The sequence below is a fragment of the Carlito syrichta genome, unplaced genomic scaffold (genome assembly GCF_000164805.1).
Source record: "Carlito syrichta isolate Samal-C Ts95f unplaced genomic scaffold, Tarsius_syrichta-2.0.1 Scaffold289551, whole genome shotgun sequence".
Taxonomy (NCBI): domain Eukaryota; kingdom Metazoa; phylum Chordata; class Mammalia; order Primates; family Tarsiidae; genus Carlito; species Carlito syrichta.
Window position 1 is genome coordinate 107173 of NW_007233647.1, and position 14634 is coordinate 121806.

Here is a 14634-nt window from a genome sequence, read left to right on the forward strand (position 1 = left end):
TTGAGTTGGAGTCTCACTCTGTCGCCCAGACTGGAGTGCAGTGGCCGCTCCCGGCCACCGCAACCTCGACCTGCTGGGCTCTGGTGATCCTTCCGCCTCAGCCTTCCAAGTTGCCGGAATTACAGGCGTGTGCTACCACCGCCCAGCTAATTTTTTTATTTATTGTAGAAATGAGGTCTCGCTGCCCAGGCGGGTCTCGAACCCGCGGGCTCAGGCAATCCACTCACCTCAGCCTCCCAAAGGCGCGGGATTACAGGCTGAGCCACCGAGCCCGGCTTCACCATCTCTTTCAGTGGCTTTTTAGTCCAGATATTGGACAAAGTTCTGGGGGCTTAGGCTATTAAGAACAATTGTGCTTTAGGTGCCCAGATTGACCACATTCATAGCAGCTGATACCATCTCCTTAGCAGATTTATCCTTATCAGGCCTCTTTTGGGTGGCTGAAGCTTTTGCCTTTGGTGGCAACTGCCAATTTGTTTACCTTTCCTCTGGGTGGTGCTCATTTTGGAGTTCTTCCCTCTTTTTTTTTTTCTTTCTTAATGTTTCAGTTTCTAAGAACTTCAGAGGCTTTCTATAATTGGGAGTTTGGTATTCCTGTCCTGAATTAAGCCTCTGGAGTTTGACATTTAATATTCTATAGGATATAATCTTGTTTGCAAAGTAGTGAAATAAATTTTATAATGATTCTGCATACAGAACTTTTGACCGTTTTATTTTTCCTTAGGTCTACAAAGTGAATTCAATTGACAGATAGTTGTATTATTTTCCAAATCTTATTATCTGCTAACTTGTAGTGAGTTCAAATTTGACTTTTTTTTTAAATAATGCGCTTATTATTATTGTTAAACCACGTAATTTTAATTTGCTCCAATTATTCAAAATCTGTCCTATGAAGTATCCGAGGACACAGACCACTATACACTCTCTTGGTCACGTTTCATGAAAACCCAGAATTTGCTCTGAACACTTGCAATTTATTCCTCAAAGGAAAATTCTAAAACAAACAAATAACTAAATAAAGTCATAAAGAGCAATGCCAGGAATTCCTGGAACCCTGATGCTTCTCCCAGACTGAGTGTTCTCAGCTTTTCTTGAAGCCCCTTTTTTTTTTTTGCTTCACGATTTACCAATGATGTCTACAAAAATGGCCTGGTATAAAACCTTTTTAGAGTGAACAGACCACATAGATGTAAGATGATCTGTTTCTACTTATTCCTAATTATGAACAGCAAAATTGTCAAAAATCTTAATGAATTACTAAACAGCACCCTTAGTTGTAAGACATGGACAATTAAATGAGCATAGCCAAAAAACACAAGCATTAGTGTTACTTAGCATTACAATATAAAGTAGGGACTCAGCATACATTACAAGACTCTGAGAGACTTCCCAACAGTTTTACAGGGACAAGCAGTTGATCACGATCTTAGGCAAGGCCTAAACCTTTAGAAACTTACTTTCAACTAACCTGGCTTTTAGCATTTGAAAACAAGAACAGCCTATTCATTCCCTTAGTTGACAGAGAAGATTACAAAATTATTTTTCTCCAAGGACAGCATTAACTTACACTGAGTTAGCAAAAGGCTAAGTAGCATATAAGAGACATTTCTCCATTTCTTTACAGGTGGATTAGAATGAGCTCCTTCAGAATTTATGAAGGAGAACACAGGCTAAGGAAGGGAGGGGACGTGGTCCCCGGAAAGAATTTAAGATAACCGGTAACACTTCTTATACGCAACAGGAAATTTTTCCACAACCTTAACAACAAAAGGCAGAAATTTTAACAGCGCCAACGGGTTGGGAGAAAACACCACACAAATAAAGGGAGACATAAAATGACATTAAGAAATATGCACCAATCAAGTTTTTAAAAAACCACATGTCCCATCAAACAAAGCATAATAACTCAACCAGCTTTTTAGCAGATTTAAAGTGACAGACACACACAAACAAGAGAATGAGGGGTATGGGGAGTATCCGCTTTGTCCTCCTCCAGTCATACTCCTCACGAAGATATCTCAGACACCTCTTAGCAATTGGTAGGTTGGTACACCCCCAACGCAGACTAACTATGCGGAGCCTTTCCACTGTCCATCTCATTCACACACAAGCACACAGCATATTTGTTAACACTCCGTCCTAATCCTAGGAGTCTACGGGCTCATCTTCAGACAGTGTTTCCTTCCACTGCCTTTCAGCCCTTTCCTTCAGGCTGGAAGATTACTAGCGGGCTCCGGGAGGTGATCAAGCTCCCCTTCTGCCATCCATTGGCAGGTCCATGCAAAGACCCTTATTCCTACCCTTTCCATCGGGTGGTCCTTCTGTCCTTTCCGTCAGGTGGTCGTCCTTGTGCCAGTCCCTGGCCTCTTGGGTTCCTGTTGTGCTTTCGTGGTCAGAGCTTCAGTGCGCCGGGAAGGGCTTCCCTCCTACGGATCAAAAGGTCCATTGTGCGCCAGGCGAGATTGCCCTTCCTGTTGCCCTGGAGGTCGTACCTTGATGACAAAGGAGGTGAAACACACCGTCTCCAATCTCCATTTCCCAGCCAATGCACCAGAAATGTAGCAGGAAAAATAGAGAGATCGTGACACCGAGACTATTATAGGAAGTGGCACTTTATTACACTGGCTAGCACAGCGGGCCGAGAATTTCATGTATCCAAATCAAGCTCGAGCACCCCAGAACAGGAGACGTGGGGTCTTATACCCTTGTTTAGGTAAGGAAGGGGTGTCATGTTGAGTGATTACATATTTCCTTTTGAATTTCACAAGGTTGTACTCAGCAAAATCAGATTTTTCAAAGAACAAATGGTTTCCAGGAACTGCAGGCTTGTAAACGTCAACTTCAGAAGAGGAGTTTTAGATAAGACTCTTTTCCATTTCCGTGAAATAGCCAGTCTCTGGGCCATTTGACCTTTCTTAAAACCTGCCTGGTGCCCGGAGTCTTTAAAGTTGCAACTTGCCTTTCAAAAGGAAATACCTTTAACTGCTATCAACTCCTTTCCTGCCCTGGGCTAGTGATTGCCATGAGGCCAACTGTTGATCCTGAACCAGCTACATGTTTCTGTGTTTACTCACTCAATCATACAAGAAATGTATTTGAACATTTGCCTCATCCTGCCACATAACCACCTATTAAAGTCATCTGGGAGCTTTTAAAGACTACTAATGCCCAAACCAGCCTGAAACCATTTAAATCAGAATTATGGGTGGGATTCAGGCACTTGTGGTGCATGAAAAAGCTCACTAGGTTTTATAAATGCAAGCATGATTTAAAGCTACTGAGCAGACACACCCTATGTCCCACTGTTCTCTTTGTTTCTCTCCCTTTTATCAAAGGCCTCTTTTCCATTAGACCTAAAGATTTTAATCTTCCTTGTCACAGTCACACATAAATTGCTCTTTCTCAATTGGATTCCCAAGGCAAGGATTTCCTTCCATCTATTATCTGGATCTTTACAACGGTGGCCTCTGGATTTCTTTTCCCAAAGTGAATTTACCTCAAAGAACCCCTCAAGTTAGATAGCTGGGGTTTTATGTACCTGCCCCTGTCAATCACAAGTAAATGCTTTGCAGACAGAGTTGGCAGGTGCTGTGGGATTGACATACACTCCAGGGATTTCCAGCCACCTGGGCCATCAGGCAAAGCAACTCCAGCAGTCTGAGAATGTAGTGGAAATCTTTACAGAGAGAGACAGGACACTGAGGTCCAGTGTCCTGTCAGGAAACAGCATTTATTCGTGCAGGCACCAGCTCAGCGGTTTCGCATTGAAAGACTGAGCCCCAAGGGCAGGGGAACATGGTCTTTTATACCATTTTAGCTTCCTTGTCCCCCAATAAGGCTTACATATTGTAACATATTGGCTAATTGGGTATTTCATAGCTCAAGGTTATAGCAGAGTTACACTTGCGCATTACAGATTGGGGCCACATTCCTTTCTAATATGTATCATCAGAAGAAAGTTCTTATGTTATGGTGCTAGAAGAGCTCTTTCATTATCCTGGTAAGGCTTTTATCTTATAAGACTTGGGAGAAGGGCTCCTTGCCTTAAGAACAGTCCTACTTGAAGGGTCCTTTGAAGAAAAGCAAACTGTAGGCATGAGAGGGTAAAAGGAGCCCCAGGCGATCTTGACTGATAACTGAGAGAAGCTGTGCAGAAATGGATATGGAGGTGGGTATTGAACACAGCAGAGTTCAGTAAATACCAAGTCTGTGGTCTAAGGGATAGGCTGACGAGATTTTGCAGGTCAGTAAACACTTTTTCCAAATTGAAGATATTTTTTGTTTTGGATTTTTTTTAACCTCAATAGAGCACAATAAGGTGACTAGGGTATTACACTTCAAATACAATACAGTTGTATTTTGCCAAGGACCAACATGAACTATACTTTATTTTTTTAGTACTTTATTTTCATCAGTTTGAAAATGGGAACTTTTGCTCCTGTTTTGGCTTATGGCACCTTTTGGGTCTTTATCCTTTCTCAAAGATCACTGGCTTAGAATCTGAATTATGTCTGCTCATTATTTCAGCACTCTGGAGAAACATTATCTAATCTTGGTAAATTTACTCAATCTGAATGATTGTTTTAACATATTTTTTCACCTTTTAAGTTTGTTCTTCTCTCTGGCTTGCAGGGTTGGAGCATGGTTTGTACCTAGGTGGTAGATTTCCCACATCTATATATTCCTGGAGCCTGATAGTCTGGGGACTACAGAAGGTCACCGGAAGCAGCCCTCTCTAAACTGAGAATAACTACTATGAAAACTGTGGCTCATGAGATTTTGGCAGCTCTGGACTCCCTATCCTTTCTCGTTTCTATAGTTGGCTGTGACAAGAGAAGGGAGTCATCTGAGAGTGACCCCACATTGTGGGCTTTCTCCACTTACCTCTGAAAGTCTGATTCAGGCCAGTTAGGAACTTCTGGTATTCTTTCCTGAGGACTGTTTTCTTTCTACAGTTGGGCAATGGAATCTAGGGTCTGCCTGTAGAGGCTAGGGGTGTGTCCTGTTCCAGAAAATAATTTCCATTTAGGCAAGGTACTCATGTTTCCATTTAGGCAAGGTACTCATGTTTGCTTAAGAGAATGATTTCTGCAAATTCCCTGTCCTTCCTTCTATCTTAGCCTAGGAAGAAAATTATGAGGACTCAAGGTCTGAGACGTCAGTGTGATGGGGCAAATGCTTAATTTTCACATGGTCCTCAAAAAATGCCAGCACATCACATGTATTATCACCCCCCAATGGCTGCAGCACATCACATGTATTATCACACCCAATGGCTTTTCCCATTCAAAAGCTGCTGCTTTGGTATGGGAAGAGACCTGGGTATTATCCCCCTGGCCCAGCACATTATTGTGCAATGAGGCCGCTGTGTGAGAGCAATCTAATAGGAGGGTGGATGGAGAACCACCTTGCAAACCTTGAAGAATCACCAAGACATAGAGAGGCCAGTGAGGATGGCAGCAGAGGAGTCCCTCACTCTGCTGACTGGATTCTATGGAATTACCATCACATAAGAAGTTGACAGACAGCAGACAGTATGTAGCACAGGAATCACAAGAATGGTTTTGGAAGTCAGACAGCTCAAAGATGGAGACAAAGCTTCCCCTTGGGGCAAGTCTCTAGTTAGGCCTATTTATTCACCTAGGAATGATAGTACCTGCCCTGCCTCTTTAGCTGGGCCATTTGTAATAAATAAGTGAAGTAAAGTTTATCAAAATGCTTGAAATCTGTAAAGCTCTGCTCCAGTGACATGTTCTTAGAAAGATATATGTTGCCAGAAGCAGGCCAACTGGGGCGTTCCTAGTTCAAACCTTCTGAGATGATGCTCCAGCTTCTCTCACAGGCAGTCATTGATGAAAAGGGTTTCCTTCAGGTTCTGCTGCAGGTTCCGGACCTCATCTTCTGCAGTCATTCCACCAGGACGTGGAATGAGATCAGAGATGAAGAATTCATGTCACTGATGAGTTAACCAGGGGCCTCTCATCAAGAGCCCTGCCTTTAACTACTCTTCTGCCAACTTCACCCTCTCATCAGGGAACACCAGACAGCTTCCTTTAAGAGCTCTTAGGGTTTCTTTTTCTTTTTTTTTTCCTTTATTTATTTTTTTTGAGTTGGAGTCTCACTCCGTCGCCCAGACTAGAGTGCAGTGGCCACTCCCGGCCACCGCAGCCTTGCCCTGCTGGGCTCCGGCGATCCTTCCGCCTCAGCCTTCCGAGGAGCTGGAACTACAGGCGCGCGCTGCCACGCCCGGCTGATTTTTGATTTATTGTAGAGGTGAGGTCTCGCCAAGTCGCCCAGGCGGGTCTCAAACCCACAGGCTCAGGCAATCCACTCACCTCAGCCTCCCAAAGGCGCGGGATCACAGGCTGAGCCACCGAGCCCGGCTGAGCTCTTAGGGTTTCACACAAAAGGTGGCCAAGCGCAAGGCAAACAGGGATGCCTCCCATACAAGGATATGGGAAGTATAAGGGAGGTTGATAGGAGGTGGGAAAACAACGAAGGCCTCCCGGGAGGTCTTATCTAGCACTGGAAAAGATGTGGCCACCTCCTTGGGATGACTTGTAGGGACTAGGGAATATCTTCCTCTCTACCAAAATACCTTTCTTGAATGTCTTTAACAGATGGCAAGGACCTTCCTCTCCACCTCGGGGTGAAATTGGAAACATAAATGGAGATTCCTTTGCAAGAGAATGTTCTGAGAAATAAAGGCACACACTCATACCCACCACTGGCAAAAAGAGGTAGAAAAGCAAACTTGATATGGTTTGTATTGCAATTTTAAAAACTCAGTTAATGCTAAGTGAATTGAAATAGTCTCTTTCTCATGCCTAGAAGAAGAAATAAGGCATATAGTCCCCTAATGAGAGAGGAGATAGCTAGAGGAAAGCTAGGCAGACAGACAGGGTGGATCCCCTGGTAACAAAGTAGCAAAACTTCCTGCAAGCCTCTCAGACTGATACACTCACATTGGTAAACAAGCTTGGTACCAGCTGTCCCCAAAGAAAAGTCAAACAATCAAGTAAAGGAGAGATTATAAAGGTTGAAATCTTCATCTACACACATGCCAGTGAGGCTGCTACCCCAAGGAATTCCTACGTGCCTAAAGGAGCTCCATTTTTCGGGGGGAAAGAGGCATGCTGGTGGCAATCCTATCTGATTCAGACTTTTCTCTAGAAGATATCCTAGTTGTTGATTTAGACTGGATTATGGCAGAGACAAATAAAACCCACAAAGATAAAAATAAAATAAATTTAAATTTAAAAAACTTGGATGATGCTGCAGAAAGAATGGAAGCCTTGACCATTTACCAAATGATTGCTGATATCAGAGTTTTGTGTTCAAGGAAATCACCCGATATTCTAGAACTCAGATGGAACTTTTCGGGGAAGTAAGCAGCTAAGAGGTGATGGATACTAAAGCTTAAAGCCCAGTAATCATGACATTTATACTTCAAAAATAAAAATAACACTGCCAGCATTCTCAGACAGCTAGGAATGCTTAGGCACACTTCAGGAACTATAATTATCGAGAACATTTTAGGAAAGATAAGATGTCTCATTTTAAAGAAGGAGTTCTGTTATATTCTGTATTCATGTACAGTGGTGACAGAGTTTGCCATGATGCCTTCACTCTCTCCACTCTGGCCTGCCTTGAGTTCATCAGCTTGCATAGCCAGTGGGGGTTAGAGTTGTTGAGGTGAGATGCGAACCAGGTACAGGGCAAATTACCTGACCTAGCAAGGACCTGCACTTGAGTCTTGATACCAGAACTGTGTTCAGCCTAATCCAACTTCAGGATGATTCTTTAGATCCTGCCTGCAGAGATATCGCTCAGTGTAGACAGAGGTGACAGCATGTGAAATATAAAAGCTACTGGAAGGTTGATGGAGCTTTATTTCTATATAAGGGGAGCACTCACTGGCTACATCCATAGCAGAGGCAGCTTCCTCTACATCAGACAGGAAGGCATTGCTGCTGGGAAGCTGGTGGGGGTCATGGTGGCTAGAGCAAGTCAAGTACCATTCATCTAACGAGGTCTCCAGGACTTCATTGATTTCTCCCTCCTGGAGCTCCCGGCTGTGCATAGTAGGGTAGGGGAGACAAGGGATTAAACCAAGGCAACCTGAAACCACATCTTCACAGCGAGTTCTGATCAGAAGCTCATGGAAGAGGTATCAGAAACCAAATGGACCATCTTATCAAATAAGAAGTAAACAATCTGCTTCTGACTTGGGGGTGCTTAGAGTATGCTTAGAGTTGTGGTAGAAGAGAGAGCAGCAGGTGCTCAGTGAATTGACCACATAACATGTGGGTGAGGAAGTAGATTCAGCAACTACCCTAAAATATGCTTAGAACACACAGAGACCTATGCTACTAGCTTCAAAATGCTTGTACAATTTTTCATATAATATTATATGAAGTGGTCCATGAATACTGGTTCTGAGATAATGTAACCTCCTAGGGCCTTTGTGGCTTTTAGACCTCTTTTTCTCTCTCTCTCTGTCTAAATATTTGGTATGGTTTGAATTTATTTTTTAAGATGATTTTCTGGCTATGAAACATCAGCCAACATAATTCAGAACATCTGCGCCTAAAAATATGATCCATGGTGAGGAGAGAAAAACACAAATTCATTTAAACTGACTTAGAAAGGACACAGCCGGGCTCGGTGGCTCAGCCTGTAATCCTGTGCCTTGGGAGGCTGAGGTGAGTGGATTGCCTGAGCCCGTGGGTTCGAGACCCGCCTGGGCAACTTGGCGACACCTCATCTCTACAGTAAATAAAAAAAATCAGCTGGGCATGGTAGCGTGTGCCTGTAGTTCCAGCTACTTGGAAGGCTGAGGCAGAAGGATCGCCGGAGCCCAGCAGGTCGAGGCTGTGGTGGCCAGGAGCGGCCACTGCACTCCAGTCTGGGTGACAAAGTGACACTCCAACTCAAAAAAAAAAAAAAGGACACAGATGACAGAATTTGTAGACAAGAACATTAAAACCATTATTATAACTGTATTCCTTGTATTAAAGAAGTTAGAGGATAATATGAGATGATAAGGAAATACATGGAAGACCTTTAAGAAAGACCTAAGTTAAACTTAAATAGGTGGGGAAAAATGTCTAAGATAAAAATACACTGAATGAGATTAACAGCAGATTAGATACTACCAAAGAAAGTTTAATCAATTTGTAGACATAGAAATAGAAACTACCAAAATGAAGCATAGACCAAATAAAAGATACAACAAAAATGGCCACAGTATCAGTCAGCTGTGGAAAAATTTCAAACCAACTAATATAAATGTAATTGGAGCTACTGAAGGAAAGAAGAGAAAAATAACAAGAAAAAATATATATGCCATTATTTTTCAAGTTTGATGCAAACTATAAACTTGCAGATGAAAGAAGACCAATAAAGTAAATAATATGTGAAAGAAACATGAAAACTGCACAAAGTCTCATCATAATAAATTGTTTAAAGTGATGAGTGGAAAATCTCAAAAGCAGCCAGAGAAAAAAGGCATTATGTAGAGGGAAAAAAGTTAGGATTACAGCAGACTTCTTGTTGGAAAAATAGTCATCCAGAAGATAGTGGAATGACATCTTTAAAGTGCTTTTTAAGAACAAAAGCAAAACTGTCTACTTAGAATCCTACATCTGGTGAAAATATCTACCAGAAATGAAGGTGAGTTCTTGTTATGCTCAACAAGATAAGGTCAGCCAACTATACTCTATCTTACCAATTAAAATTAAGAACTCTGGAAAGAATATTAAAAGTAATTACCTGAGTGCTCTGAAGAGAAAACAATAGCATTTAGATTAAGGGCCACAGTCAAAATTAAAATAAAAACATACAATATGGACAAATTTCATTTTTGGAGGACATTTTGAAAATTCCTCTTTTGGGGGACATGAGAGAGGCTATGGGCTTTCAGAATCTGTAGCTGACTTACTTGTGGTGAGTTTGCTGGCAAGGCTCTCAGCCAGCTGGGTCAGTTGCTCACAAGATCTCTGTCCCTGATAGGAGGCAATGCCAGTGCTCCTAAGGAGACCCTCAAAAGACTTGACTGTGTTCTTCACATGCTGGGTGACACGATAACAGATACTTTTTCCTTCCTGTATCTTCTGCTGTAAGAGGGTCAGTTCTTGGGCCTGATCCTGAATTAAGGGATATTCCTAAGGCAGGAGAGAAGAGTAAAATGTAAAAGTGAATGCAGTGAATGATAGGTTATAGGAGTTTCAGCAGAGGCATTTCTTAAAATGTTCCTAAGGAACTCCCCAAGTTAAATTCTCAAGCAAGTTATGCCTGTGGCAATGGAAATAAGGGAAGAGTCTTGAGGTTTTTGTGGTTTTGTTTTTGTTTTCCCCTAACTTTGCTTTAAAAAGATGCCCCTTCAGTTCCTCACTTCAGCTCCATGCTATATACATCAAGCATTAGACAGTAAATGACTGAAAAAGCCAGGTTCAGAAGTATTGGGCAGGTGCATCTGTTGTCAACTGAAAGGTAAAAGAAAAAAATCAATGAAAGGGTCAAGAAGGACACGATTCTTTTGATGATACGAAGGTAATCCATAACCAGTAAATTGAGAGTAAATAAGTTCTGAGTACAATTATATTACTCTATGTTGGATCTCATTGTTTTCTTTTTTTTTTTTTTTTTTTTGAGTTGGAGTCTCACTCTGTCGCCCAAACTGGAAGGCAGTGGCCGCTCCCGGCCACCGCAGCCTCGACCTGCTGGGCTCCGGCGATCCTTCCGCCTCAGCCTTCTGAGTAGCCAGAATTACAGGCATGCGCTACCATGCCCGGCTGATTTTTTGATTTATTGTAGAGATGAGGTCTCGCCTGCCCAGGCGGGTCTCGAACCCGCGGGCTCAGGCAATCCACTCACCTCAGCCTCCCAAAGGCGCGGGATTACAGGCTGAGCCACCGAGCCCGGCTGGATCTCATTGTTTTCTAATTATTGTATAAATATTTCTCACGGGTTCCAATGTAGAATGTAAGCTCTGTGAGGATAAAGACAGTGCCATGTATTACCCAATTTACAGCACTCAGTACAGTGTATACATACAAGTAAGCATTTAATTAATGCTTAGAAACATGCTATGCTAAGGCTTGACTAAACATTTACAGTCCTCTGCCCATATGATGCTTGAATCTTCTCCTTATTGTCCCACTGAGTAGTTATCTACAGATTGTCTTTCAAACTCTGCTCCATGGATATCCTATAAAGTATCAGGGGAAGTAAAGACATATACTGAGGAAAAACAGGAGCTCCAGGCCTATGGACCCTTCAATCAATATCTCTGCATTTTTGGGTTTTACACATTTGAGATTCCAAGATTTTACTTTAACAAAGGGGTAAAAGATGTTCTGAATGCTACAATCTACCCTATGTCTAAAACCATCTAAGGATGTGCAAAGCTGGCCCTTAGAAAATTAATAATTCATTTTCTAGACAACAGCTGCTCAGTTATCTATCTACTCAATAGCCGTACCAGTTAATGCTCCATATAGAGTGCTACTTTATTTTTTTGGTGAAGAAAGAAAAGTTTATTTAAAAGTAAATTAAGCTGGGCTCAGTGGCTCAGCCTATAATCCCGCGCCTTTGGGAGGCTGAGGTGAGTGGATTGCCTGAGCCCGTGGGTTCGAGACCCGCCTGGGCAACTTGGCAAGACCTCATCTGTACAATAAATCAAAAATCAGCCAGGCATGGTAGCACACGCCTGTAGTTCCAGCTCCTTGGAAGGCTGAGGCGGAAGGATCGCCAGAGACCAGCAGGTTGAGGCTGCGGTGGCCAGGAACGACCACTGCACTCCAGTCTGGGCGACAGAGTGAGACTCCGACTCAAAAAATAAAAAAATAAAATAAAATAAAAGTAAATTAGAGGGAGAAAGAGAAGGGAGAGAGACGATTCATCTCCCCAAGTTTGGGGAGGGGGCCAAAGCCAGGAAGCATAGTGACAGCCATAGCTCAAAGAACACACAGCCACACCAGAGTCTTGCAAGGCAATGGCCAAAATGTTACTTTTTTAAAAAATTGGGAGAAGAAAGATATTTATCATAAAGGGCACTTTGGAAAGCTCGAAATATCTCTTACAGAAATGTTAGTCAATTAATGATAATTACCACACCTTTCAAAATAAGAGCAATTACAATAACTACAGCAAATAACTGTTGTGAGTTTCATATGTATTAGAGATGGTTCTAACCTCTTGTAATAATGAATTTAATCTTTATAACCCTCTAAGATGGAAATTATCAGCATTTTCATTTTATAGATGATATAGCGGAGGTAACTGACATGCAGTAAACTTAAGTACATTTGACCAAGGGCAGACAGATAAAGGCTACATTGCTAGGATTCCAACACAGGCATCTATCTCCATTTTATTCATATGATATCTAATGAAGAAGTTCAGAGCTCTAAGTGGATCACAGCCCCATTGGTGTTTTAGTCTAGTTCTATGCCTACTACGTAGCTTTCTGCCCTTCTCTTTACACAATTTTTTTCTTTATCCAACTAGACTGAGCTGCCCCCTTCAAACAGTATTCACACACTTCCAACACAGGCACCTCCTTATCCAGGTCTTACAGCTGTTCTGTCTTTTCCAACAGGTCCCCTTCCTCAAACAGCAGCTCCTCTCCCAGCACAGCTTCTATGAGATCTTTATACTCTTCACACTCTCTGAGAAAAGACAGACATGCCTGCCTCAGTGGAAAGCTGGACATGCTGGTTACTACCTACAGGGGAGAGGGGGATTTATTCCAATGATAAAAGTAACTCCAGTACCAGGCTTTGCACTGGGATTCCCATGTTTTTACTCCTCAGTCTCCCAACTATTCCCCATTTTAAAGATGAGGAAAGAAAAGGTCACTCACATCTCACTCTAAAGCCTGACTCACATCTCCTGAAGTCTGACTCCAAATCTTAGGACACTTTACCAAGCTTCCTACCCCCTTAAGTAAAACATTAATGTGTGCAGTGAAATAGTGATTTCCTGGGTATTTGGGAGAACATCAAGGACTGTAGGACTGATGCTTCTTCTATGTTGAGAGTTTCAATAATCCCCAAATCAGAGCATGGCCCCAAACAGGTTATGATGGGAAATCAGGTTACAGTGGCAAGACAGGTTATGGGAGGGAGGGAAGAGGAGGCTTGGGTAGCAGAGGTGGTCGTGTAAAGTAGATAAAATCTTACAGTACCAGCCTTCAAAGAGAATAGATGGCAAATGCTTCTTTTGGACCTTTAAATGTGTCAAACTCAGTTCAACTTTTCTAGAAGGGAAGGTCAGATTAATGCAATTTCTGACCAGATGTGTTGGCTTACTCCTGTAATCCCAGCACTGAGTCATACCATGGCAGGAGGATTGCTTGAACTACAGAGTTTGAGACCAGCTTGGGTAACCAAGTCTATAAAAATAAAAATAATTAGCTGGACATGATGGTGCACTTGTAGTCAAACTACTCAGGTAGGAGGTTGAAGCAGAAGGATTCCTAGAGCCCAGGAGTTTGACACTGCCATGAGCTATAATCATGCCATTGCACTCCAGCCTGGGGGACAGACCAAGACCTCATCCCTAAAAAAAAAAAAACAAAATAAACATGATTTTTTAAAATAATGCAGATTCTGTACAGATGCAAATTTCCCATACAAATGCCAGCTTTTCAGGGCTACTCCTGTTTGCTGGCTCTCTGACAGCCATCTTAAAATGTGCCAAAAGGCCGGGCTCAGTGGCTCAGCCTGTAATCCCGCGCCTTGGGAGGCCGAGGTGAGTGAGTTGCCTGAGCCTGCGGGTTTGAGACCCGCTTGGGCAACTTGGCGAGACCTCATCTCTACAATAAATCAAAAAATTAGCTGGGCAAAAAATCAGCCGGGTGTGGTAGCACGCACCTGTAGTTCCAGCTACTTGGAAGGCTGAGGCGGAAGGATCGCCTGAGCCCAGCAGGTCGAGGCTGCGGTGGCCTGGAGTGTGCCACTGCACTCCAGTCTGGGTGACAGAGTGAGACTCCAACTCAAAAAGAAAAAAAAATGTGCCAAAGAAATCTATTTTGGGTAAATTATTTTGATTTCCTTCCCCTGTCTACAGCTTTCCCGTGCTGGCAACCTCCAATTCAAGCATACCTGAAGCTTTTCTTTAAAAAAGCCTTCCCACTTCTCTGCTTGCCTTGAAGTCTCTGCCAAAATGCAACTGACAGTGGCTGTGGAAGAGATGACAAAGGTCAACACCGTATGTGGGAGAATGTTTGTACAATACTGTATTTGATTTTTAAAGCTGCACGATTCATGAAATTAGATTGGACAACTGTCTTTATATCACCACTAATAGTAGAACCACAGAAGGACAGCAGATTTGCAGTCACCTGAGCAGTTTCTAGTTTTATAGCTATGATTCCTCTCTGAGGTCGGATGGCTTCCCGCTTTAGTTGAATGTTCCGTCACAAGGATAGCCGGATTGAAAAGGAACCGGTGTCCTTTGTGACCCTAACCACTGTCCTCGGCGTGTTCAGGGCCATTACTTCGAGCGGGTGCCCCGGCCGCCGCCGGCGCCAAAAGGGCCCTCGGCAGGACCCAGACCAGGGTCCCTTTGGCGGCCTCAGACCCAACGGAAGGCTCCGCGCTCCCCGCCCCCCCCCAGGAGCGGTGG